Source organism: Lagopus leucura, unplaced genomic scaffold (assembly GCF_019238085.1).
Source record: "Lagopus leucura isolate 7727_CA_CO unplaced genomic scaffold, USGS_WTPT01 Super-Scaffold_73, whole genome shotgun sequence".
Classification (NCBI taxonomy): Eukaryota; Metazoa; Chordata; class Aves; order Galliformes; family Phasianidae; genus Lagopus; species Lagopus leucura.
In genome coordinates this window covers 85145341-85170050 of record NW_024962252.1, presented here as the reverse complement: position 1 = coordinate 85170050, position 24710 = coordinate 85145341, and the positions used below count along the sequence as shown (strand labels likewise).

The 24710-nt window shown below is 42.2% G+C and overlaps 1 long non-coding RNA gene across 1 annotated transcript in view; it reads left to right on the top strand.

The window, feature by feature from the left end:
* The first annotated feature begins 4772 nt into the window (after positions 1-4772).
* The window catches only part of LOC122187855, a 118906-nt gene continuing 98968 nt past the window's right edge, over positions 4773-24710 (top strand). Inside the window, exon 1 of the long non-coding RNA XR_006181434.1 lies at positions 4773-4847. This is a non-coding gene — a long non-coding RNA (uncharacterized LOC122187855). The remainder of the gene's footprint in view (positions 4848-24710) is intronic.

The following is a 24710-nucleotide window of genomic DNA, read 5'->3' as shown; positions in this document are numbered from 1 at the left end:
AAGCCAGGCAGTGAGAGCACAGTGTACAGGGAAGAAGCTGTGAATGGAATAGCTGGGGTGCAGCAGCTGTCACTCTCATTTCTCTGCCACGTATGAAAGTTGGACTCTATTCCTCATGTAACAAAGGACCAGGAGATTCCATCTATCAGTGTTGGAAAGCATCAGCTATGTCACATTTGGTGGTAATGGTTACATGCTAAAACTTGCTTGAATTCACTTTTCTTTTATTATTAGCAGACTTTCATAAAACAGATTTATCTTAAGGCTTTCATTCTAGTTAGTTTTGTGTTGTTTTTTTGTTTGTTTGTTTGTTTTTTTACATTATTCTTGGTTTAACATTTGAGAGAATAAAAGGTTACTTTCATAAAAAACTGAATTTCTACAGTGAAGAACGATAAGTAACAGGAGGACATCCTGCTTTTCCAGGTAGCTGCTGGACACCATGACTCACCTGCTTTTGTCAGCAGATGGCCATAGAGCCAGATGAGCCAGTGCTCATCAAATCTTAGAGCTTTCTTCTCTGGGCATAATTAACTGCATTAAAGAGTCACTATCATTCTCCAGACTACCAGCCAAAAATCAGCATGCCATTTCATTGACAAATTAATTCTCACGAAGCTGCTCACATAGCCTCCTTCTGCCATCCCTAGGAAGCCTTCCCTGTAGGATGAAGAAGTCAAGCAACAAATGTTTATGATCTGTAACTGCCATGTAAAAATGACTTTTCAAGCAGTGCTGAATAAAACTGCTTAATCATCACATTTCATGTCTTCATGTCTTCAGAAATATATTGGCATTCAATCTTGGATAGATATTGCTTGATTCTTCCATTGAGTAATTTCTCTTTGTCTACTCCAGAAGTGTCAGATCTAAGACATGATTTGCAGGGTTTTTGTTGTTGTTGTTGTTGTTTGTTATTTTATTTCCCCTACTTCTGCTGATACAAAATGAGTAATTTGCTGCTCAGGAACATGAAACTAACATGACTAATCATCTTGAACTTTTTTTTCCTCAAAGACTTGTCAGATCTGTGCACAGGAATATTATATGGATGAGATGATCATTTCTGACTTGCTCCATGCAGGTTTTTAGCTGTGGCTCTGTAAACATAAACAGAGCTCTGATGAGCAAATTGGCAGGAAAAGGCCAGACAGTCTGAGAGGAAGAAAAACTTGGGACAAACATTAAGCATGTGCAGTGATGATTTCTTCCAAAAGAATTTCATAACAGTTTTATTACTCACGTAAATCAGGAGAAATGTGACTCTAGTCAAACAAATCTATTTTTTTTCCTGTTACCTGTAGGAGAAAACTCCAGTATTATTAATATAATAAATCAAAAGTATATCCATCAGAGTTCCAAGTATTTATCCTTTTCCTACATATTTCTTTAGGAATTTATTTTTCTGTATAACAGATGATGCTGTATAACAGAAGTACTGCTTGCTGGGCAAGGAAGTAACTAACAGGTGTAAGTTTGGAAACAAGGTGCATTATTGAACGTAAAGCAAAAGAATGTTTACTCCTTGCTGTATTTGATGCTGAACTTAAACATTTAAATATAAGATGCCTGTATATCGTCTAGATAATGTCTTTGTGTCTTAGCTGCTTCTTTTTCTCCATCCAGTGGGTGCCCAAAAATTACAGCTAGAGGAGGAAGGTGTATTTTTGTTCAAGTGCACAAAAGTAGTCATGATGGACTAACACAGGTACCTAGCACACCGTGTTTCTTTTCTTCCTGCCTTGTAAGTGGAATATCTTTCTTCTTTATTTGGCTGATAGAGGTAAATAAGGCTGGCTTTTGTTGAGCTGGGTTGGCTTTTTGTTGAGCTTTGGCAAGGCTTCTGGCTCTGTTCCTATACCTGATAGTGTTGCCAGTAGAGTCCACCCTAACATCTGGTATTCCTCCAGTGGATGGCACAGGAATACCTAGAGCAGGGCAGAACTGCCAGTCCCATGCTGAGCTGCTGAAGGGCCAGCAATTGCTTCATTTTCCTGCTCCAGTAACTGCTATAGTTCTTTAACAAAGGGCCAGCTGCAGAAATGAGGATCTTTGACAAATAGTACTATTCGTCATTTTGTTTCTCAGCAACTGGTTAACTGGGTCTCTCATTTTCCTAAACTTTTCCACTGGTGCAAGCTTTGCCAGGGCACGAGAAGGTTCTCCTGGCTTGATGTCAGAAGTGTGAGCAAAGAAATTTCCCCACAGAATCTTTTTCTTGTGTCTGAGCCTCTTAGTACTTAGTTGCATCAATCTTTCATTCGTCATCTGCTTCACTGTGAAGTCTGGAAATACGTTAAAGAAAACTGAAATAAGTTCTGAGAAATGACTAATTCTGGAATGAATGTGACAAATTTCATCTTATGTTTGGCTGAACTCCTCCTGAGTGACTAACTGCTCGGAGAGGAATTTCCAATTGTCCTTCTTGAAAATCAGCTTCTTTGAATTAATTCAGCATCCTCTATTTTGATTAAGTATGTGTCAGCTTATTGTTAGTGTGACAGGGAGATATGGGCTGTTTGTTTTCCTTTTAGTATTATACTAACAATCTAATTATGACTCATGCACAATACGTGCCCTTAGTCCATGATAAGGGATGTGAATGAGAATGCATTAACTGGGCTGTGCGTAAACTACCATTGTGATAAAATATTTAAAGACTGAGTAAACAAAGAAGGTACTTTTTCCTCCTCTAACTTCTTAGCAATTCCTCCTCTCTGAGGAGAGACTTTCATTCAAATCTGGATCTCTACTGAAATCTGAAAATAAATAAATAGAGATAAAAAGACAAGTCCTCTATTGCAGTAGTGACACGAGCCCAATCTTATATCTCATCCTCAGTCCCTGATGTGTCTTGTAGATGCCCTGTTTTTGGCTTATTAGAAGTATGATTCTCCCCTATCCTAAGCACTAAGATTAATTTGACAGCGTTTAGAATAAATGTGTTATACTCCACTCTACCACCCTTGAAGCATGCCACCATGAGTCTTTCCAATGGGCCAGAAGCTGAGTAGTTCGTTCTGCTACACCCTTGTAGTAGAGAAAACACTGAGACATACTGTATGTAGAATATGTTGCGAGCCACAAAAGAAGCATGTTGTCTCTTTTGGAAAGCATGTTGTTAGTTGGCATTACTTCTTTGCTTTTCCTCGTGCCCATTGGGCAAAAGCTTTGACCACATCAGTCTGTGTGAGATAACAAAGCCATTGCAGGACGTCTGAGTATATGGAAGCAAAAAAACATAGGAACTTGCAGAAAGAACAAGCAGGTGCAGACAGAAGTACAGTAAAAACACGGGTGACAGCTGTTATTCCTGGTCTGCTGGAGGAGTATGCACCAGCCAGCATCTTCATCATGCTGCATGACATCTCCTGCTCTGGGAAATGAGACGTGACATGGTGACTTTTACAGGGGTGAAACAGTGCCAGAGGTGGTGAGGGGCTGCTGCACCTCTGCCAGTAAACAGCTTCTTCCTAGCACATCTGATTGCCAGGGGATCGTAAAGAGAGGGTAGGTTCTTTGGAGAAAACATGCACCAGAAGATTATGCTATGGACTTGTGAAGCTTGGCAGCTAACCTCTCTATAAACACCTTTTCCACTGGGCAGTGGATTGTAAATAATGAGGGATAGAAGATGAGATATTTATTGGCTGCAGAAAAGGAGTGTTGCTATGACACATGACATTGTGCAGGACAAGTTTTGCTGCCTAGAGAGTGAAGGCTTCTTGCACTTCTCCTTACCCTCATTAGCAGATAATGTATTTGCATTTCTGTGGATTTATTTTTGGTAGAAAAGGAAGACTTTACTGATTTCACAACTGTAAGATTACCCTTTGAGAGCCTTGTATCACGTGAACTTCTATTCTTTTGGGAATATTAGTATCAAGAGAAGGGAGGTTCTCAAATCATGATTATAAAATAATATTTCATTAGCAGACAGAAGGCAGGGTTCCATGATACATACAGTCTCCCTTCTCAGCTCAATTCCTCCTGCTGTCAGAAAATCTCCTTTGCACTGAGGGTCCATCAGTTATTTTGTAGGGAGGTGAACACCAAATGGGTGAAGTCTGAACAAAATTCAGCAATGTGGAATTATCAAAAGCTGACAAAAGTGAAAGGAGTGCAACAAGGCTCTGGTTGCCCACACTGAGAGCTATGGCTGAGAAACAAACAAGAAGCTGATGGTTCCACCTCTTCCTACTGCTATTTCAGAACAGGAAAAACTTTATCAGCGCACAATCCTTTGCTGATGATCCTCCATCCCAAAGATTGTATTTGGGGTTTTCTTTTTTTTTATTGTAATTTTCCCTTTTAATGAATTTTCTTTCTCTAAAATTGAAGAGGGAATAATGTTTTATGCATCTCACAATAATGTATAAGGTGTCTTAGGCATTCTCACACCACTCACTGTTACTATTTGAAGATCCAGCAGTAGTTTTCAAAAGGAAGGATTAACAGGAGTCACAGAAGTTTGGCAACATTTTTTAAATGCCAGAGAAAAAACATGGAGTATCTCATCACCAGCTTTAGACAGTTTTTATCATATTCCTACTTTTCTTCTTGCAACAGCTCTTAAGGTAAAAAGCTGCTTGGTGGTTAAAGAAGGAAAACTAACTTTCCAAAACAAAAGCCCCGTGATAATCAAAATACTGCCATTTCACCTCACTGTTAAAAAGGTCACTGTTTTGGCTGATGGCCACTTTGCAAAGTGATCTGCTTTGTCACTTGAATAAGCTGGCTGGGATCAGGAAAAATCCTCAGCTGGAGCAGTAGAGAGAACAAGAGAGCATTACAGCCTGGGAAAGGAACAGAGATTTAATAACACTCATTGCTTGCACAGCATTAAGGTAAGAAAGAGACAACAAAGCGTCTTCCAGAGTCCCCACATTAGCTCGAAAAGCAGCTCTGAAACACTGGTTGTGTTTTCTGCTGCAGTTGCCTTGACCTGTGCGGACCGTGTAGCGAGGACGTTGTCCCCAGCAGCCAAGAACAACTAGACAGATGTGCAAATTCATGCTAAAATTTACCCTGGGCCAACAGGGACATTGGAACTCAGCTGGCTGCTCCTTGGGGGCTCGATATGATTGTTGTCCGTGCAGTCAAGTTGTTCTCACTGTTCTGTGCGCATTTGTGCCACAGTGGACATGCCAGGCTCCTGGTGTGCCAGCTGAATGGACTCCAGTTTCTCATGAGGCAGCGGGACTTGTTGGTTGAATAAGGAAACCTGTGTTTGAAAGACAGCTCTGAGGCACCAGGACTGGTGGGGGGATGCACTGGGGCTGGGGACAATGTGACACATCTGGCTGGGAGCCCTTGAACAGGGACAAGGAGAAAAAGACAGACCTGCACATGAAGAGAATAGAGAAAGAATAGATCAAGAGCTCAGGGCTGCAGGTGGCAGAATGAAACATGATGGTGGGATTGAAAGGCATAGGTCTTGCTGGTGTCATCTAGTCAACCGGTTTTTAAAGGGCGTTGCACTTCTTGTAGACCAATATGTCCACAGCCCTTCTTTTCTTATGGATTTCCAATTGTATACAAAGCAGATCTTGAAAGCTGTTTTTATTTACACCAGATCAAGAGAAATCTCTTCTTGATTTTACCTATTTGTGTTTCTTCAGGGAAAATTTTCATTTGTAACGTGTTGGGTTTTTTCTTTTTTTAATTCCTTCTCTGAAATGTACTAAGCTTCTCCTCCTGCTCTCTAGGCACTTGTCCGTTGGGATAGGAAAAGGAAATTAAACAGCTAATGGTTATGCTTTAATTGCGCTTTATTGGAGTTAACGCAGCTTATGCTCTGCATATGTGCAGCTGAGAGTTAGATACTTAAAAAATCCCGTCTTTGCTATTATGAGTTTATGAGAAAGGAAGCACAAGGAAGATCAATACATCCTCTGTGTAGATTACAAATGGTTCATGACGTATGTCCACAGGAGCTGTTTTTAGTGAGGGTAGTCTAGTTATTATGGATTTGACATGAACTTGGCCTGGTGCCCTGAGGGAATGCAATGTAGGCATAATTTGATCTTCCTGTAATTGTCTATTTAACTTGGCAATCCAGAGTAATTTTTTCCTGTGAAATGAGACCGAGACGTCACTAAAGCAGCGGTCAGATTAATTAATGAGACATAATAATGCTCCTAATAAAAGCTCATGAGCTGAGTCCTCTTCCCTCCCCTTTCCTCTCCTCCCCTGCTGTCCTCTCCCCACTGAGAATGAAGCTTCCCAGGAATCCATGAGTCACACTTCGTAAAAGAGTTTCTTCTTTAGTTGACGCAAACAATGCGGCAGAGAAAAATAATAAGTGCAGAACCATCTGTTTGATGAAGTCCTTGACATTTTATTTCATTTCCCCCTATTGCATATTAAAGGAAGTAAATAGAAAAACATTTGCTAATTATATCACTGTTTACTGATTGCCGGGTAGCTTTTATTGTATTTATCAAGAGCGCTATCCCGTCCTGCAGTCCTGGCTTCAGCATCCTCCTGCTTTCTGCTTTGTGTAAGAGGAGCATGACAGCAACCTCGAGCTCTCTGTAAGGCTTTTGGGCCAAGCAGCTCACAGAGGGCTGGAAATGTATTCCTCCTGTGCAAGCGGAGGAGGTGATGGGACACCATGGATGTGGTGTAAGTTGCTGAGCTTATGGCAGAACACAAAGCAAGAGATCCAGCTGGAGTCTTGGCCCTGACGTTGGAAGTTAGAGGAGAAACCATAAAATCATAGAATCATTAAGGTTGGAAAAGACCACTAAGGTGATCTAGTCCAAGCATCAACCCATTGCCACCATGACCACTAAGGTTGCCTTTCCCTTTTGTGGGGCCAGGACTCTGTGCTCAGTGTCTTGGCTCTCCACTTCAGCTCAGTAAAGCCTACAGGGAGGTTGAATAGCAGTGTTTTACTGTGACTTTGATAGCCTGAGAGCAGCTTCCATTTGCCCTTTTGAAATAAATTCGGACTGGCCACTCTTGCTTCGTCCTTCCCAAAGTCTTGGTTAATGAGCTTGTTTCCCTGTCTAGTTTCCTTTGTAGGTATGCTTTTGTGGCTCAAAAGCAGTGCTTGGATGGTATGAGGGCTGAATTTAAAAATGTAGAGTCTCCCCCCTCCCTCTGTCTGGGATTTGGATTTGGATAATGACCAGGGCTAGGCAGTGCTGTTTGAAAACAAGTTGGTGGCCTAAGGCCAGTTATATTAGGCAGCTATTTCTCTTGCAAAATTTGAGCTTTTGGCACTCATTAAAAGTCACAGCAATTAATCAAAAGGCTGTGAACTCAAGTCATTTTTCTCCCACTGCACCATGTAAGGCTAGTGTGAGAGAAGCTTGGTCTAGGCCATCACAAGGAAGGGAAAGATTTGCAGTGCCAAGGAGGACATGGTGACCTTTTCTAGGGGTAGGAACACTAGGAAATGCAGAAACGTCAGCTTGCCTTTGGATGAGAATTCAGTGTTGATGAAAGAACCTATTTCTAGTTATTTCCTTGGGTACAAATTAATGAGTTTTCCAGCCCACCATTTGGAGAGATTTAAGGGATTTTATTACTTATAATTCCATGAAGATTCTATCAGTAGCTCTGGTTGTCCTGATGGGCTGGATGTTTTGAATCTCCCCTTTAACATCAGTTTTTTCAGACAGGTTTATGTTCTCTGGTGCAGTAAAACTCTCAATTGAGAACACAAATAGTGGAAGATATATTTCTCCATGTCTCCAGCCCATGGTGACACATACTCAGACTTGGCTTCAAGGGGAGCAGACTGCACGTTGGTTTGTGCCCTTTAGAGTTCTCATGAAAGGGATTATTTTAAGACTACAGGAACGTGGCTCTCTGATTGCGGAGAGTTCCCAAAAGTTCACACTACTGCTTGAAGCACCCAGGACAAGAAAACTCTTCCCTACAGGAGGCCACAAATGGCAAGATTTCCCCCAGACACTGGGTTAAAAAATCTGGGAGAGTTCAAAATTGACATGCTGGATGGGATCCATTCATTACATTTACTATTGATGAGACACAGCAATGTAGCTTACAAGGATATAAGCAGTCATAAAGCAATCTTCTCTCAGGTACAGAAAGGCTTGCTATTGGTTCCCATTTCACATTATATAGAGGAGTATGAGGGACTGTAGCAATGGTCTTAGCTGCTGGATATAAATGCAAGCACGTTTCTTCACGGTTTCACTCATTCTGTCCGGTGGTCTTTTATGGCTTTCAATCTGCAAATCCTTTTTTGAAACACAATTATACATGAAAGAGCAGCAGTAGTCAGCTTCTAGTTTGTTATGGCTTCTTTGATGTTTTTTCTTTCTTGAAGATCTTTTATATTATGCTAATATTTTATTGATTCAGATGAAATCTTAATTGGAAGGAAAGCACTTCTGCCTCTTGGCATTAGATATAAGGTCCAGTAGTCTCCACATTGTGTTTTCTGCTTGTTTCCTGCAGTGGTTTAGAAATGAAATGAAGGATAACTGATGTGATAACTCCATTTTATATTACCTATATTAAAGAATCTTGAACTAAGAGAGCTAAATCTTGAGTATTCAAAGAGTTTCCAGTTTTCATCCTATGAAACTATGGGCTATGGCTGTGTCATGGTGTGATATGTTGTCAAGCAACATTTCATGTAAGCATTCATAATGAAGCCATGCAACATTTCTTTACTTTGAATTTGCAGAAATTGGGATGGATTCCAGTCACTGAAATGACATAAGTTTACTTAATTTTATTTTTACTCAAAGCATTTCTCACTTGATAAAAATTGCTGTGTTAAGGGGAGGCTGTCAGTGTGTGCATAATGGTCTCACTAAATATTCAGAAAAGACATTGGCTGTTTAGAATTTTCATTGCTTGCTTCCTCTTGCTGCCATTTGGGTCTATCATAGAATTATAGAATTATTAATGTTGGAAAAGACCTCTAAGAGCAACAAGTCCAACTGTTCACTTACCAGCAATATGGCCCTCTAACTGTGTCCCTCAGTGCCACATCTCCGTGGTTCTTGAGCACCTCCAGGGACTGTGATTCCATCGCTTCCCTGGGCAGCCTGTTCCAAAGAACACATTGGGATTTGATTCAGAAGATATGCAGCCAACCCAGGTTTGATTACAACTGTGCTAGGACTAGCACTGCTGCTGAAACTAAGGAAATCCACAGCTTGTTAATGATTTAGATCTGCTTCTTTAAGTCTCAAGGACCTTTTACTTGAATAGAATATCTGGGATGAGACCTAGCCCCAAATTCCCATATGTTCAAACGTATGCAAAGGTGTGATGTACAGATGAATGAATCACTCACTACAATTAGATAGCAAGCCCCTGCCCTCATCATCAGAGTGACATTCTGCACGTGTCTGTAGATGCACACTGCCTATTTCTTTCTAGTAAGGGTGAATAGGTGACAGCACATCCCTTCTCCTTGTTACTTGTCCCAGTTTTCAAAAGCAGCCGTGGCTGCCTGTAAAGTTCTTGTAGCATGAAGCAGAAGGAGGCACAGCACCTGGGTTATAGGACCAGGCAGAGCTGCACCTGTGGGAACAGTGAGGAAGAAATGCTGATAGCTTCTCCACCAGTTGATAAGTACCAGTGTGCCCTCAGAGGAATCCAGTTTCCCTATTCCAACAGGTTGATATCAGGAGAAATTTCTCCTTAGAAAGAGCGGTGATGCAGTGGCACAGGCTGCTCAGGGAGGTGGTGGAATCACTGTTCCCAGAGGTGTTTGGACTGTGGAGATTTGGCACTGAGGGACATGGTTAGAGGGCAATATTGGTGGTAAGTGGACAGCTGGACTAGGTGGTCTTAGATGTTTTTTCTAACATTAATGATTCTATGATCCTGCGTCCAGCAGAGGAAACATGAGGTTGCAGCCAGCAGTAGGAAGAGGAGGAAGAAAGAGGGCTTTGCTCCTCTGCAGAGCAGCTGGATCCCACCTGCCAATGGACGAAGGCTGTATCATTCCTTCAAAAAATGCTTGGCTTGCTTGGGCTTGACTTGGATGCATTGGTGTAGTTCCTGGTTTTGACATTCCCCTGTTTGCAAGCTAGCATAAGCAAATATGTTCTTTTGATCTCCCATGCAGCTTTGTGATACTATACATGCAGGTCCATGCTTTCTTTCACAGATGTCAGGCTCAGCTGCCACATGGGACCTTTGAGAGAAACTGTTTTGTGTGTTTTTAAAGGAAAATTACCCAATTATTTTGATGGAGTTAATGTGGAGATGGTGACCTTAACATACAAAGCTGTTCTGCTGCAAATGTTCCAAATACATTATGTGCTCTGCTAACGCCGCTGACAGGTTCTGCATGATTAATAGTGTTTATAAAGCATGTACAAGATTTTGGGAAGCCTAGGATTGAAGAACTGGTATGGGATTTATTTTGTACTAAACATGATAAATATATAGTTGGACTTGGATGTTTTTTTCTTTCTAGAAATGACTTAATGATGGAAGAGAAATTCACTGATTCATTAAATGAGCTGTTTAATTTTTCTTGTAAGAAAAATAAAAGCAGAGCATATTGTTAATGGTTGATCCAATACGTGCACTTAGATTGATCACTTTTAGAGGAAGACTGATGTTTTTAATGCATGGTTTTTACTTCAAGGCTGGCCTGGTTCCTGTTCTCTGGAAGGCTGTAGGGACTGTCAGCAGCGCCGGGTCATGGTGTTGCCAGGAGCCACACACAGTTCAGGGAAAACTCCAGAGTGATGTGTAGGGAACAGAGGCAGGTGTTTAAATAGAGAAAAAGGTGGAAGGGGTCTTATTTGTGCTACCGTGAGGATGGTGTGAAGGACGTTACTCAAGGGAACAAATACTCAAATATAAGTTTCTTGTGTCCACTCCAGGGATGTGTCAGATTGTTCTTGGCTTTATTTTACAACCAAACGCCATGTCTTGCTGTACAGGGCTGTCTCTTCTTCCCCCCTCAGGCCTTGGCAGGGCTCTCTGCCCTCCCACACATACTTCACTGCCCTGCAGGACGCCAGGAGCCTGCCCCACGGCTCCAGCTCACAAACCTGTCCAACTGAGGGCTCCAGGGGAGCCTTTCCTCATTTCCAGCTGTGCTAGATGGGCAGAGGAACCCCCTTATGCAGAGCTGAGCAGGAGCCCATGTGGTCACCCGTGGAGCTCACCTAGAGGTCTCTCATATGCAGGGATAGAGAAGCCGATGTGTTGGCTAGGCTGTAGGTTGTGCTAACGTAACATTTATGGCCACAAATTATCAGCCAACAGGACCATTTCTACATCACCTCATGGCTAAAGCTGCAACAGCATAGACACATTTAATTGGATCCAGTGACTACTTATTGAGAAGATAAGAAAGCAGATTACATTAATGCTCCTTTACACACTCCGGCAAGGCAAAAGCACTAAGAAATGCATGCAAACTATGACTGAGCACAATGAATAGAGTAAGAGCATTGATCTTTTGCCTTTCATACTACCACACACATCAAAAACAATAATAACCCATGAGCAGTTCTTGCTCCAGCTCTCCGCTGAGCCAGAACTTGCAAGAAGTACTCAGTACTTTCATCGTTAGCTGTGTGTTCGCTGCCATACTGATTTTAGAAGGCTCAAGGGGAAAACAAAAGCATCTATAAAGGCATTCTAATTTTTAACATAGGCTTGGGCTTTGATTGTAAAATGTATCTCATTTGGCCATCTCGGTTTTTAAACTTCATACCATTCCCTAAATTCATCACTTGCTGCAGCTGCTCACCACTTAGCACCTGTGCCTTTACCCCCGAGAGACTCCAGGCTGAACCAGAAGATTTTATAGGCATTGAGGCTAATGGCTAAACTTTCAAGATTTGTTTTTCAAATAAATGCCCTTTCTTTCCACATTATACTTTCAGCAAGCCGGAATGGTTAGAGGTTGCTTATGAGAAACTCACCATAAGGCCCTTTAACGTGAAGATCTAAAGAGAAACAGATTGAATTCCCTTTACAGAGCGAGAGCTTTAAAGAACAAACACTTATTGAGTATCTCATTTCTGCATTAAATACTGAGGGACTTTAAGTACAGATTGCAACTGATCTTAATGAAGGGAAGTGAGGGATGGATTCCTCTGTATTTCACACTGTGAAAAAGAGAAAGTAGAATTTGTCTTCATAGATTCATAGAACAGTTTGAGTTGGAACTTGGATTCCTTTTGTTTTTATTTTTGTGTAGCTCGTTGTTTCAATTCTGTGCTTTTCCTGCATGTATACTTCTTATCCTTGCTGCTCTGGGACTGTTTTGGCACCTGTTTGTCACATACACAGATATCCTTAACACTTGAGATAGGCTTGAGTGAATATACTGCTAGAGGAGAGAGGGAAGAAAACATGGTTGTTCCTCTGGGTCTCTGCATGGGGAGCTGAAATCTCCCAGCAGAACGGCTGAAGTCTGCCCACATGAGACCTGCTAGTACTTGAGGCTTCCTAGTGCTCAGCACCTGCCAACATCAAGGCAGTTCCTCATTTATTTGAGATGGGAATCTAAATCAGAACTGAGGAGCCCAAACCTGTTACAGATGGACTTCCACAAGGGCAAGTGTATGGAGTAGCTTTTTTCCAGCTACCCAAAATCCTCCCTATGGGAAAAATCACACATCAGGAATAAACAAAATCAGAGCTAATAACTCTTCAGGCTTCTGGGTAGTGTGCAGGTGTGGTTTAGTACCCATCCAGTTTCAAATATCCACACGTGATCCATAATTTAGGAATTGGCAATAATTTGTCACCAATTACATGACATGTATTAAATCTGTTCAGACTGCTCAAATCTGTCATATGTCAGTAACACCCCACAGTAAGTTCCTGGTCTTGTTTAACTAAAATCTTATGTAAGATAAAGATTAAATGCCTCAAGTTAGCTCTGCTATCTTTTAAATGTTACTACGTGCAGCTGAAATAAATGGCAATCTCTCCATAACGTAAAGATTTTATCTACTAAGTTTTATTATTTACAGCCTTGAGGTTTCTGCAACAACTTCATATTTCACCTGTATATATACTTTGCTGCAGAGCGTAGCACTTGAGAAATATGAGTGTATTTATGGTTTATCTTATTACCCCTTCTTGCAGTTGAGCCAGAACAATAAACAGCACTAACTTCTCTTTTGCTGTTAATTGTTATTCAGAGATCGTTAGATGACTTCATCATGTAGTATGAATTCACCATGAATCACTGCAACTGAAAGGAGCAAGAGGGAAGAGGAAGCCATTATTACGCAATATATTATCGAATGAACTGTAAAGATTTCCAACATCCCTTTAGAGAATATTCTGCATGAACAGTACTTTCCTTGCAAAGAATTATGATACACATTCTTTTTCTTTCTCTCTTTCTCTCTCTTTTTTTGACCACACTGTAAACCATTCTTAGAAAACTCCAGGGAAAATATTTTTAGTCCTTATTCCTGGTATAGTTGAAAATCTGTTCCTTCTCTCCTGTAAGGGGAAAAGCAACTCTGCCTGTGCTGATGTGACAACGAGATGAGGTCCTGTTCCAAACTTGCCCTGTTTCAAACTTCTGGACATGGTTGTGCAATAGTTTCCCTCTCACCTTTCAGAATTTCTGCCATCCTCCAGCAGAAGTAACTTGAATGTGTTTCTTGCAGAACACCATACACACTTCGGCTTCCTCTGTGCATAGAAAGTACCTAGCATACTTTTTGAAAGCTAGGTCAGGGATGTGGGTGTAAGATTAGATAAGGAGATCCTCTGCCTCTCCAAGGGAATTAAGTGAAGAATGTTCCATAACAAGTGCATGAGTCATCATTAGCTCCACCTCAATCTCAGCAGCAATTATTGCTTCTTTTCTTGAGCCTTTGTGTTTTCCTAATTGAATTGCGCACTGTCTTGCAATAACACTGAATCCTTTGTGGAATGGATATTTACTGATACTCTGCATCCTGTATTCAGAATCCTGTAATGGATTGTTCTCAACTGCTGCCCAGATGGGAGCTCATCTGGAAATATTTTAAATCCTTCCTCTAGGATGGACTATTCACTTGTTACCGCTCTAAAGAGATTTCTGCTGAAAGAAGGAAAAGCACATTTCTGGTGCAGTGCAAGAAGGAAAACCCAGAGTGGCTGAGAGTTTTTATGGGATGTAAGGGCCTGCTGGGAAGATGCCTTAGATCCTCACTCAAGTGAATGCATCTTCTTGCATACTGGGAAAAGTCTCAATGCCAGTAGATCCGCCCAGGGAAGACAAAAAGGATTTTGCAATGTTTTTTCTGTTAACATCAGTACAAATAGGGTATGATGCCAGTGCAGCCAACTGAATGCACATCAGTGCAGAACTGATGCAAAAGGGAATTCAGCAGAAATGTTTTCCTCTCAAGGCATCCTTGTTCCCTCAGGAATTAGCCAATGCTTTCAGAGAGAGAAATCTGCTGTCCCTTTGTGTGTGGAGAAAGAAGGCAAAAGACAGCTGCCAAAAGCTGTGAAACCCTACCCCACACTTCCACGCTCCCTGCTTCTGAGAGATCTCCTGAAGAGGTTGTTTTGGGAGAAGCAGCATTTTTTTTTCTTGCTTTGTGACAACAAACCTTCCCAGGGCAAGGCATGGATCCTCTTTGACCTCTCCTGTCTCCAGCTTCCACATTTTAGTGGTGTTTTGAATTTGGGGTCTGAAAGTTTTTCTTGTTTCCTCCTGGAATCCACTTTTCAAAGCAGACTCAGCATTTGTTTCCAGCTTCAGTCAGTGGCAATGAAAGTTTGAACTGTCATTTCAGGCTTCTAGCTATTCTCCCTCATCTCTCCTCTTTGTTTTATGCAGACCTTAGATGATCTGTTTCTGCAAGTGACTGCTCTGTGTATTTCTCTTCTTCTGTTGTCATGGGCATTTAAAGTTAAATACATAAAATATAAGTACCTAGGGACCTTATAGAAGGCAATAATTCAAGACCAGACTTCTTTGGATCAGAAAATTGTCTTAAGTGAAGGATTCGTATGCGACATGCCAAGAATATACCATGACTTGTAGTGGGAGATATTTCTCTTATGGGAAGACTTTGTGACTCACTATTACATGTGGGTTAATTGCACAGTGCAAGCCCTGAGCCCACACCTGTGGTGATGGCAGGTTGTCAGCACCCTCAGCGCTGCAGTGTGGTGTTAAACAGTGTCTGTGTGTTACTGCCAGGCTGGGTTCGTCTGCCTGAATGGAACCATAGAATCACAGAATCGTTAAGGTTGGAAAGGAAAACTAAGATCTCCTAGTCCAACCACCAACCCAACCCCACCATGCCCAGTGACCCATGTCCCTCTGAGCCATATTCATACAGTTCTTGAACATCACCTGGGACAATGACTCCACCACATCCCTGGGCACCCTGTGCCGATTCCCACTGTGTGTTATCACTCTTTTTGAGAGGAAATGTCTCCTAATATCCAAACCAAACCTCTGATGACACAACTTGAGGACTTTACCTCTTGTCCTGTCACCGTTACCGGGGAAAACAGGCCAAACCCCAGCTGCCAGCACTCTGCCTGCTCCTCTCCAAAACACCGGGAAAGTCTGCACCTATCCAGGCATCAAAGCAGCCGCTCTGGATCCTGTATCCACTGACCATAGGCAGCTATCTGAAGGATGTGTTTATCATACAGAAGTCATGGCATCTTCTTCCTTACCCAGTAACTCAAGTTTGTGCCTCGAAAATTGTCCCACAAGCAGAAAAAAATCTCTTTGATGGGCTTTGAGTTTGGTGAAAGTTGCTGATGGAATGAAAATTGCTTGTTGCTGTGCCTGTCTTTGTGGTTTTACTCTTGAAGGGCAGGCTGTCTCATCTCCTTTTGGTGTTAGTCTTTTCTAGGGCATGGAGCAGCACTACTATCCCTTGGACATTCATGGCAAAGTAATTATCAGGCCATTGATAGCAAGAAAAGCTGAGGCAAGGGTGTGTCGTAATCTCTGTGAAATGGCTGCTGCCTCTATTTTGCAGAATTTGGCAGTCTCCCAAAAGGAAGCTAATTACTGCTCTTATTTTTTTAATCTCTCATATTCAGGTGGGTGAGCAACACCTACGCAAAGCTGAGGTGGCTCAAATATTACTTCGGCATACAAACTCAGATGTACCTTTCCAGGGAACCTGCTTTGGCAGGGGGGGTGGACTCGATGATCTCTGGAGGTCCCTTCCAACCCCTACAACTCTGTGATTCTGTGATACCTCTTGGTGACTCGAACACAGCAGGGTTTTGTAGACACAATATGTTTTCATTGCTGTTTTTTAGAACAGATAGATTAATAGATTTTAAGACTGCAATAAATCCTTGTGATTCTCTCGTCTGACCCTTTTTATTGCAAAAGCCACAGATTTTGTCCAGTGATTCTGGCCTTCAGCCCAACAGACTGTTTTCAGAGTGGGGCATGTCTTCAGAAATGCTTTTGCTCTTCAGCTGGAGACCACAACAAACAGAGGGTACCACAGCCCACAGTAACCTGCTCCAAGTGACTTACTCACACTCTTAAAAGCATACAGCTTGTTTTCCAACAAAAAAACTGCAGACTTGCAAATTTTATCCACTGGATCTCCAAAGGAAGGATTCTAGTGTTCACTTTCTTCTCTTCACAGATGTGTTTGAGGGCAAGGCAGCCAGTTACCTCTTAGCTCTTTCTTTCCTGTGCTCTTTCTACTGACTTCTTTCACATATTCATGATAGAGGTTTCAGAGGACTAGGCTGCTGCACCATGCTGCAGGTGAACACATTCAAGCCAACCTGGGAAGGACATAGCCCAGAAGACACTGCACATGGGCCTGCACAGAAATGTGTGGTCTGGGCTGAGCCCCATGGCTGTTTTGTTATGTTATGGCTGTCATTAGTGAGTTTGTAAACAATGCCTTTACTACAGTGCCTTTACTACAGGGGAGATGAAATGTAATTCTGGTAACTCTTCTCCAAACCTTCATTGTATTGCTAGGGGGCTTTGTAGAGATGCTTTCCCTCCCTGCCGTGGGCAAGAAGGACTAGAACAGAACTGCAGCATCCCCTTCCTTCCCAGCACACAGGCACACCTTGGCAGCTGTGGTAAACCTGAGGAAGCAGCGGCATTGGGAAAGTGAGTTCCCCTGCTAGATGAAATGTCAGAGAAGGAGAGCATCTCTGTAGCATCTCTGGTATGTTTTGTAGGTGTGAACACAAGGGAAGAATGGAGAGGATGTCTTTGAGTAGCTTTGCCCTGGCCTCATCTTTGTGGCCAAGAAAAGAAATAGGACCTCCCAGTCCTGGGATGGAGTAGTGCATTGGTTGCTCTTGGAGACATAACAGTGACAAGGCACAAGGTGGGCCAGGAGAGAAGGGAACTGCTGTAGAGCAAGGAGGCTGGGAGTTCTTCCTTCCAAGCGAGCCACCGGTTGCACTCAGTGCACTCTCAGCCAGGACTCTCTCCAGAAGCATGGGGGGTGGGTGATTAGGGAAGGGGGCCTGCTTTCCTTTTACAGTACCGTGGCAATCGTCAAGACAAAAGGCAGCACACACGAGTAAATGAGCATGAGCACTTGCTTTCTGCAAGGGCTATCAGTGAGCTACAGTGTGTGTAAAGGCAGGCTTGTGATTTCTCTTGCCGTCCCACTTGCTTTGACATTAAGCACAGATAGCCTCTGCTTTGAGGACTGATAGAGAACTGTGAGCTGATCTGGCATTTTCAATTCCTTCTGAGTGCCAAGAACCCTGTCCCAAGTTGCTTAAGATAACCAGATGTTTAAGTGACCTAGACACTTGTCTAAGTGGTGCTGCAGCCTGCGCCGAGCTGTGCTGCACTCCGGGTGTCCTTTATTCTGCTTTGGCTTGTTTCCCTGGTGATTTCCCACCAACTTCAAAAAACGATCTGGCCCATTGCTATTTTGAAATTTAAGTTTGATTCCCTAGCCTAATAAATGGAGGGCTGATTAACTGATTTGATTGATTGTAATTTGTTTTCCAGTCAGCCCTTCCTGGCTCTTTTCTATGTGACTCAACAAAACTTGCTTTTTGATAAAATGTTTTGGGTAAAACAAACAAGAAGAGGGAAGGAGGGAGGGAGAGAAGGCATGCAGAGTGCTGGAAGCTTTGGAAGCATTCCTCTGCAGGAAAACCAACAAAGGACGGTACCAGGAAACCACGTATTAATTTCCCACCCCACCATTAGCCTGACACCTGTTAGCCCTGACCATTACCCAGAGCTGCGGGGAAAAGGCTAATCTCTACCACATTTATATCAACAAACTGGAACAAAAAAGCTGCCTAATTATCCCATTGAACCTGTGTCAGCTTTAAGGCCGGCTCAGTTTCCCGGGCTGGCTGTGTGCCAGCCCCAGCAAGCTGGGGTTCATAAGCTCCATGCTAATGACAACGTCCTTTCATTCCAGCAGCGGCATAATTGCCAAAAGCAGTTTACAGACTCATTATTTTTATGGTCATATTTCAGATGACAGAGTCAAAGGTCAGCCCAGGGTTTACATGGCAGTGCATTGGAAATGGGGTCGTTTAGCAAAGCTATTGCATCTCAGTGATAACAGTAGAACACCTAAAATAGCTGCCCCGTATTTTCCTGGCTGTCAGGGAAATATAGCTGAAGAGGGAAGAACAAAAGATGAAAATGGACTGAATATGGCTAAATATTTAGAGGCTCCGCTACACCTTTTTTTCCGTATTGCTCAGTAGGGCTTGGTGGCAGATAATTGGAAGATATTGGAAAGATATTGGAAAGATTATTTTCCCCCAGGCATTTCAGCCAAAAGAGGAGAGGACTGGTTGTTGCAGTGCTTTACCTTGATTTACAGCAGGAGCCTGTATCCAAAACTGAAAAGTATTTTGGCTTTTTGGCCCCTACTTGGACACTGGTTATAACTGAATTCAGTGAAAGAATTCAGGTTTGGACCAGGGCTTTCTCACAATGGCACTGACCATTCAAGTTGATTGTCTGCTTCAAGTCTGCTTTGAACAATAAATTCTTAGGCAATGAATCATACTTACCATGTACAATTTAAAAAGGCCTAGCTCTTTTTGTTCATTCTTAAAAAAAAAATTGCTCCCCAAAAGGAAGAAGTCCAGGCATTTACCTTTTTTGCCAGTGGGAAAATATGGCAGCGAAGAAAACTGCCAAGTCAACTCTCCGTTTGTCTCTGAATGCCTTTGAAGCAGTGCATAAGGTCTAAATTAAGGGCATGCTTGGACTTCTGGCCATTTGTGCCAGGATTTCCTTGACAAGCGAAGTTTTGTGTGAGCAGGAAACCCCAAAACACCATCCCCCATGCTGAAGGGAACGTTGTGCCTGTGGTGCTCCAGGACCACACGCAGCAGCGCTGGATCACCGCTGAATGGGGAGAACCAATAGGTTTGCACAATGCTAAAGCCTAAAGCTTCAGTACAGGTGCCTGTGCATGCATGCCTACAATAAATTAAATGCCAACCTGAATGAGTACCACAGGCCTGGGTTTTCCTGTAATATTCCTTGGCTGCAGGATCTGACTAATGAGATGTATGCTTATACGTAAAGCATTAAGAACACAATTGACAGTGGCACACAGAGAAAATCACTGTCAGTCGGCATTAGTTTGATGACTAATGAAGTTTGGTCTTTCTTTCTCTTTTTTAACTCACTTTTTCCCCATCCACACTGGGGTTTTGTCATCGCAGCCTGTTGAAGAAGGAAAGGAACATCTACACATTTTTCTGCTTCTGTGGTTTCTATGGCTGTCAGCCTGGCACCAGTACGTAGTTCCCAGATAACATGACACTGCCACTGAATATAAAGGGAGAGGAAGTAAACATTGAAAGAGCTAAGATGTGTGTACCAATATAACAGCTTAGGAAAATAGAAGCACTCTTTTTCTTGCAGCCCATCTTTCCATTCTTTGCTGTGGTGATTTCCACATGGACCCGATGACCACTAGTTCCACTCATGGAAACTTCAAAATGAAATTTGTGTAAAGCAGCTTGTATTTCATGGGTTTCTCTATGAAAGCATATTCAGATAGTTCCGTATCTGGTTAAAACTTGACTCCAGTTGTTGTTACTTGTACCTGTCTCAAATATCAAATCTTTGTGCTACAAAACTCACTGAAGGTGATTTCCATTTCTAAGGAAAAATACAAATGAAGAATGATCTTAGGCAGAACTCATGTATCAAGCACCAATATGTGATGTGGAAGTTAAGGGAAGGGCACAAAAGAAGCATTACTAAAAATACTTCTCTCAGCTTCTTTCACTGTGTGTATTGAAAAAGCAAATGAAAGCAGCATCTCTCTTTAAATTACAGTTGAACTGTATTTACTATAGTAAAACTACAGGAGCTTGATGCATTATATAATAATAAAAAATATGCCAGTTTATTAAGTCAAACAGTAAAACTATCGGCAGTCTCAGCTCTCACACAGTAACATGGCAAACCTTTCTGACTGCAGCTTTATAGTTTCTTCAGCATCTGTACTTAGTTATGGAGGTTTTACTATCTGCATTTCAATATACTCTTCTGATTAAAACTCCTCATAGTTGTTTTATTAGATTTTCTGTCTACGTATGTTTGATTTACCGAGACGTTGTGAAATAGAGAAAGTTGCTTTGAAAGTTTCCTTTATGCCTTGAATTGTTTGTAAAATAGAGAAATAGGAGTAGAACAGTGGAAAGAACTGATAATCCTCTTGAACATCCACTGTTGTGTATCAAACTGTGGGGCCACTTAGTCATGGCAGGGAGAACGCCTTTGGTAAGAACCAGTTTTCCTCAGAAGCAGCTGATTCTGGTCACCATGAGACAAAGCAGTCAGACTGGTCTTGGCCTTGGCTAAGGTCAGTGGGCTAATTCTTGTATTTTGATGTTGCAACTCACACAGTCTTGCAAGTGTTGTAAGGAGATATGGAACAATTCCATTGGGGTTAATGGCTAGAAAGCTCTACTGACTTCTCTGTCAGGATGGTTGACTTATGGTTGAACTGAATATGGTATTATGGCTCAGAAACAAGTCAGAGGTTAGCTGGGGAGATAAGGGACCAAAACTATTTAGATATTCTGGATCCTTTGGCTACAGAATGGGAGGATTGACTGAGGATCACTAACCTTTTCCAAAGTCAGTACATGAACCTCAGTGCTGTCTGTATTTTAAGTAATGACTGTGCTTCTCGTTAAATTATGATTTTCCTGTCTTTAGTCAAAGTTTCCCTTCTCTTGGTTGTTGACTGGGTGTCCTCACACTTCGAACTCTTAATGCTTCTGTTGAAGTGCCCCACACCAAAGTAGCTCTACTCTGCTTTGAAAAGCCATAGGTTTGGAGAAGCAAGTGGGAAACACCCCACTGATATCAATGAACAGAGCCATAACTTGGGAGCAAGGATAATTAAGGAGGGATACTACCTAGCATTCTACTCCCCATAACGCAGGGCAAAACTCTAGGAGCAGATGTTAGTCATCCTTCTCTTTCATTTCTTCCTGCAGATAGACTACAGAGACCCTTCTTTACTGCATATAGACCATACACATTCTGCATGATCCATACCAAGTGCCCCTGTTCCTCACTGCCTGACAGTTAATAGCAATTATGCCTTTCCTTACTTTGTATTTCCCTCTTTGTCACTGCAGCTCCCTTGGGGTGTCTGGAAGGTGATGATACATCTTCAGTGGCTGTCAATCTTTCAATCCCTTTAAAGGAAGTAGGAAACTCTTTTGCAAAGCAGGATATGGCAAGTAAATTTTAACAAACATAGGAGCCTAAAAGCCACCTGCTTGTGATGGTGGCCTGAAGGGCTTGAAGATGCTGTCAGTCCAGTGTCATTAGAAGCGATAGTTGTGCAGTACTGATACTCCTTTAAAATCATAAAAAAACATTCCAGAGACCTCTGTGCCTTTATGTGTTATCTCTTCTTTGGGGTCTTTCAGGTTTTGGCAATAATAATAAATGATTTTTTACGAGTCATGCTATTGCTTTAGAAAGTCAAGATGTGTTTTCTAGCGCCAGTGTCACAAGACAATTGTGAAAGATCAAAGAAATTTTCCCTCATTCCAAGTCAGAAGGACTTAGATGAAGGAGAGAACCTCACTGACATCCTTTCTTTCTACCTCACTGCAAAGGCTTGCCCTCACACCAAAGTCTGTCCAACCATCTGCACTGCTGTTTCAGGCTTGAAAAGCATTGCTTTTGGTCATTTTCTTACAAAAACAGAGACACAGAGTGAAAGTGGATGTTCTGTTGCATGTTTTCTGCAGACAGAAAGAAAGGGACATTAAGATAATGCAGGATATTTTCTTTTACCTGCACCACGCATTCTGATGAGATTTTTTTAAACATATTTTCCCTTAAAAGCTTTTTTTTTTTTTTGCCATTTTCATCTGAAAGACCATCAATCATGCAGCTGTATTCCAGTCAAATATTTTCTGGTTTTGAAAACATTTTGTGTTATTTCAGTACAGTTTTTAGTTGTTCTGTATGTCAGTCCTTAATGCAAATAAAGAAAATCTATGGAATCGTAAATGCAAAGACCTAGCCCCATCTGAGGTCAGCTCAGAATGAAGTCTAAGCTGACTCGTAGACAGGCACAAAAAAATCTGTTTGCTCTTAGCACATTAATTACTTCTGTGTGCACGTTTGTTTTCTTATTCATGAGTTATTCCATTGACAGCCACTCACACCTCAGATCTCCTACCTAAAGCATCTACCTAAATTTCCCCAAACCGGGCTCCTACAAGATTTCTACTAAGCTGGCAGCACCCCAAGAGCTTCTCTTCAGGTTATGGTAGCACTTTTGGAAAACTGCAATTACTGCTTCAGAATAAACTTACTAGGGACAGAATATATGATTTACTACATAGAAGGTTTAAGCAAGATGCAGCTAAAGCCCATCTAGGTGCCCCAGATATTGCTCCAGATATTGACGATCATACACAAAAACCTTGCTGCAAGATTTTATTTGAATTGAATATGCTTCATGTCCCTCTTTCTCTCCATCTTTGGGGAATGTTTACAAGTGTCTAATGTAAAAGCAAACTCCCAAAGCTTATCTGCAACTGAATCTTTTGTTTGCAAATGCTTTAAAATGAAAGGGGAGTCCTGTGCATTGACACCAGTAAAATCACTAGATAAACAAACCTTTATTTCCTACATTTCCTTAAGACTTCAGATCCTGCCTCATTTTTTTTTTCTTCCTCCTAATGCTCTGCTCATTAACAGGTTCATTTGATTCTTTCCTTGGGAATTCACCAGAGTTTGCCCTCAATCTCAGGGCAAACAGTTTATAAGTGATCTGCCGGATGGTGTTCGTTAACTGCTTCAGTCCCAATGGGATGCTGATATACCCTTAATTAGGATGTGAGGAGAAAAACCTCCAAGTGCTCCAAGGCGACTTGAGTAAGTGAGCTGAGAAGGCCTAGCTGTTCATCTTCCAAGGTTCAAGGCAAATGTGGAAAGGGAACAGGGAAAATACCCCACACCAGGGATGAAAATGAAGAGCAGCAACATTAGGATGCCAGTCACACATATTCTCCATTGGTTGTTTATTTTTCTCTGGACTCTAAAGGCTCCAGCTATGAACTCTGCTAAGAATTGCACTGCGTCTTCCACACTTTTCCCATTCCCCTCGAGTTCAGACAGCTTACACATGTGCAGAGCAGCTATGCTTCTTGGAAAGCACTTGTTTATCCAGGCTGGTCCTGTTGAAATAAAAAGCCATGAAGTGCCATACGCGGTGTGTAGAGTACCACTCAGCTGAGATTGGGCAATGCATGAGAGTTGAAGCCCTAATACCGCTTTCCTGTGAAAGGCTGGAGAATTCGGGTGGGGAAATTTGACTTTGGAGCCATAGCTTAAGAAAATGAGCCCATTCAGCAGAGCCGCTGGGAATGTGCTCACCTTTGAGCACCTTCCCAAGTCTTCCACTCTTCCATAAGCTCTTTCCTGAAGTGTGTTTGTTGTTCCAGCAATCAGCGATATTATATGTCTCTCTTGCGCTTGTTACATTTGGTTGAGATTTAACACACTACTGTATAATAATAATCCTGTAATGTAATAACATCAAGGTTATTCTCCGTAACACAGACCAGATGGTGGCACCCTGGAAAATGGTGCTTTATCAAGTTGTTCCGTCAGGAGTTGATTTCTGTTCTTATCCTTACTTCTTCTTGAGAAACTTTCTTCACCTCTCAGCACTTTTTGAAGAGTGCGGTTTGACGAATGAAGGGCCCATTTATGTGCCTTCTATGGGGCAGTGGCTGCATTTCTCAGCCCTCCCTGGAAGGCGAGATAGGGACTTTCTGCTCCTCATTACTGGGGAGCTGCAGAGCTGCCTGCTCCTGCTGGGAGATGCACAGACTCCCATTGGGGGAAGCAGGGTAGCCCCGAGCACGCAGGGCTTTGTGGGACCCTATTTCTTGTTGCTATTCTGCTAGTAGCACCGCTTTCCTCCTGGCACCTGAAGTATCTCAGGGTGTCCGTCCTGCACAGTGTGGTTTGAGCATACCTTCAAGCAAACCCAAGCCCAATGGCCCTGAAGTCCTTCCATAGATCCAAGCCACAGAGATCTGCTAAGCCTGCAGAATGTCTGTGTTCAGCTTCACCTGCTCAGTGCTCACTAGTATTACACTTTGCAGTTGTATCCCAAAATACTTACACTGGGCTGTGGGGGATCATCTTTAAATAAAGATCTTTGTGTGTTTCCTGACTATTAATTTACCTTCATAGCTATCCCACACCCAATATGTTCTAAAGGCTTCTTCTGACACCACAACCCCTACTGCATGCAGTGCATTAGTTTAGAGAG